We start from the raw sequence: 4,302 nt of genomic DNA, 5'->3' as shown, positions 1-4,302 counted from the left end.
ACAAAACAATTAAGAAAAAATTAGTCTGTTTATATCCACATTTGTATTTATAATTTCAATTCTAATGTAAATACTAAATCTAAATAAAAATTGTCATCATGGTATTATTAATGACCAATATGTTATACATGTTAAATATAAATCTACAAACGATTTCTTTAATACTCTAATTCAGGACTGTCCAAAGCACGGCCCGCTACAAGTTTTGAATCTACCACAATTACGCAAAATATCTTTTGGTGTACTGGTAAAACCTCATTATTTTATTTTTATGGTGTATCACATAAATGATTTTAAATAATTGAATTAATAAAATTAAATTAAACATTATAATCGTATTTTTATTTTTGTTGAAAACAACTATGAACGTATGAATTTGTTTTTATGGGCCTCCGATCTACACAGTGATTTGTATTGGCCCGCGATCGCATCTGGTCTGGAGAGCCCTGCTCTAATTAAAGAAGTGAGATATGATAATGAATATGAATAGTAAAATTTTAAATTGTACGCAACAGTCTAAGGATAATTTGTAGGTTTTTTTATAAAAAATGTAATTAAATGCAAATAGAAATAAAATTGAAACAATTTATATAGTAAAAATTACTCTGAATACTTAAGAGGTAAAAAAATTGCAATCTATTGACAATTCTAACCGCAGTTATATACTTATACATTAGCATATAAAAGTCATAGATTTTATATATGAAATCTCGATCATAACATAATCCAGAAAATAACTTTAATAACTCTTAAGGAAACCTACAAATAGTTTTATAACAACCAACGTAAACCACTATAAACAAGTGAAACTGAATGTATTAATTTTGTAGAATATATCTCTTTGGAACACATAAACACTCATGTGTACTATTTTATAAGACACTACGTACTGTAAATTATAGCATAATTACAAGTAATAGCAATAATTCTTAACCGCATTGGCTAAAGTAATTCAAGCAGATATTGAAAATGTTATTTTTTTAAAGGCATTTTGGATATATCCTTCACACAAATAGTTTTATATAAAATTTTGCAATCAAATTTCTCACTACTCACTTAAATGAAACAAACTTCTATAATACACAAGACAACATTGTTTTGGTGCAAAATTGTTTTTTCATATTTGTACATAGTTTTTGCATTTGCATTCTTGCTTTTAATTCTCTTATGTTTTCTCACGTATGTATATATATTAGTTTTACTACTTATTATATATGCAATATATTTTTTTAAATTATGTATATTTCCAAATTAACCATAAGCTCAATGCAAATAAATTTATGAACTTAATTACTGACATATATGAGTTAATTACTGACATATAGACAGATAGAAGAACACCGCTATTGATTCGTCTTGCTATGCTGATTAAGAATACTATATATGATGTATAAGATGTCTTAAAAATTCTAAAATACACTCTTGCACAATATTTTGAAGATATGAAAAAATACATGTACATATCTATACAGTTTAATTGCAAATTAAATGACGAGTGGCATCATTTAAAAGAAAACAGTAATAAAAATTTGTGGTGCTCTTTTATTAAAAGCAGGCGAGTTCTAGCTTGCTGAAACTTATTATTTCCGCTTAAATCCAAAATACTTAAATGCTAGGTGACATATCTTAATGGTGTACACTCTATAGGCATGTTAATAAAAACTTAAAGCCTTTAAAATGCGAAAATGCGCTACAGAATATTTAAACAATTTCGATGTATTGTAGTTTATAAATAATTTCATAAAAAATTAAATAGAAATAAAAGATTACATCCTTAATAAATATCAATTTGAGTACTTAAAGGTATTCCACTCATTAGTGTGAAAATTCATATCTCACTATGAAGTTTCTCTTTCTCAAATATCAGTCAGATATCACAAGTATAGTTATTTTATGTTTTATGTATATAGTATATATATCAAAGAGTGTAAACGTTGTCTTTTTTATTAAAGTAATATAGCTGTCAATTCCGAAAAACGAGTTTCTTTAAAAAGTTTTTCAAGAGCAGTTACGATGTCCTTATCAAATATAATATCATATTGTCAGAGCATAAAAGTATGGAGTCTACCACTTGAATATATTTGGATTTATCTATTTATCTTGCATTTTTAATATATTTCAATGATACATGAAACATGTGATAAGTATTTAAATAACGAAATCATAAACCAAATAACTTGAATTCAAAATATACTATATAGTTTGTTTTCTTTAGTGAAAATATTTCCTTTACACAATAAATTGTGCAATGGTAAAAATCTGTTAATTTTGATCTTAGATCTTCTAGATGAGTGTAAGAATATGTTTAGTAATTTAGTTTAGATTTCCTTGTCATTTAGGTTAAACGCTCATCCTGATGGTAAAATGAGTTTATATTTATTATATAATTGGTGTTAAAAATTCATCTAGAGTTCTTGAAAACATTTTATGCTAACAATATGCCTATTATTGATCTAAAACCTACTATATAAACAATATTCCTTACTGGATGCCTCTTAATACTACATTCCGGATATATTTCACACAATTAAATTTAAAATTATTCAAATGATTAATTTTTAGAGATACGAAAAATTGAATTGCAATTACTAGAGTTATTGGTCGTGCCCCTCAAAAATATATGGCTCAAGTCACAATGTATGCAATCGCATATTTGTTAACTAATTTATTTAGGCGATAGATGCGAAATTTTCGTATTTCTCGCATACATTTTCTAGAAACTATTGCAACTCTTATAGACTCACTCAATTTTCGTGCTATCAAGTGTATTTATAACTTGTTTGTCAAGTGTATCAATTACAGTGAATATTGAAATATGAGAATTTTTTTACTTGACTCTAGAGTCGGAGTCAAATTCCATTTGCCGAATAAAATATATACGATCAGATATTGTGTATATCATATATACATACATACTAAATGGATCAGATGATTATAATTGAGAAGGCACGAGTGTGTAAACAAACTGCGATCAGCTGTTTCATTTTTGAATTTGGAGCTTAAAATTTACTGATAACAATGAATGGTTTTAAGTCTTGTTTACAGAAAATTCGAAATACCGGCAAGCTATGGGCTATATATATTATTTGAGGCAGTAATTTGATACGTAGACCTTTGGATTCCATTTCAGTTCTTTTTTTTAAAATTAACTAGCTATTGTTTTTAGAGTTATATGTATATATCAGTGTGAAATTATTTACATTTATTGAGATGAGCATATTGATATAATTATATGATCTGTGAATATTTAATAGATCGCAATTGCCAGATATGGTCTACTCTTTATACTGAATATCACAATTATTTTTCCAGATTTTAAAATTATTTCAAATATTCTTGAAATTTGGTGGTGTTGAGCAATCTGACTGTTTCCAGAAATGTTCTTATTATAACTTACAATTTTTAACAAAATCCTGAGATTTTTATTTAATGAGTTGCAGTACTAATGGAGTACTCCATTACTCCATTTAAATTTCACAATATATGTATGTGTGTTGATTTCCGAATTTAAGGAAGTTTACCAGTTAACTTTATTACAATATTACCACTAGTTCACATATAAGTGCTATTTATTTTAATAACACTATTTAACTGACTATTTATTAGTATTACAATAGATGTTGTATATCATTAATGCAATATATGCAATATGTGTTGTATATCATTAATACAGTTTAAACCTTAACTGCTTTTTCGATTTGACTATATAATATAATTGGTAGTTCGATAAATTTGTTATGGTAGAAGTAATTTTAGAAAAATTTATAAATAATTTTATTTCACAATATCATCGCTAATTTATATTTTGTAAGTCTACATATAGGAGCCACTCATACTCTTTTCCAATAAAGTTACTATATGCCACCCGCAGGTGGAAATCGCAGAGTAGACGACGTGTTCATTTTCGGTGGAAGGACCAGGTGACCAACGATTTGTGGGCGCTCAGTACTACAAACTGGCGACAGTAAGCAACTAATCGGGCTGCCTCGCGGAGGCTACTCTACAGGGCCAAGGACACCTCACGTCTCTAATGTCCAACTAATTAAGTAAGTAATAAATATATATAAGCATATAAGCATTTTATTTTTAAAAATATTTTAGAAACACTTCTAGGTATTTTTTAAAGAAATAACAAAAATGTAACAAAAAGGGCTATTGTACTTTAAATAAAGGAATAAATAATTACTTTGTAATTTGACATTTCTTATAATTTATATGAAAAAATACTGTTCAATTTTAATATTGTAACATATAATAATAAATATAGAGTGAAGAGGAATTTTAAATGTTGAAAATTTTTTT

The sequence above is a fragment of the Teleopsis dalmanni genome, chromosome 1 (assembly GCF_002237135.1).
Source record: "Teleopsis dalmanni isolate 2A chromosome 1, ASM223713v2, whole genome shotgun sequence".
NCBI classification, from domain to species: Eukaryota; Metazoa; Arthropoda; class Insecta; order Diptera; family Diopsidae; genus Teleopsis; species Teleopsis dalmanni.
The sequence above is the reverse complement of the archived record's forward strand: the minus strand, read 5'-3'. Positions refer to the sequence as shown.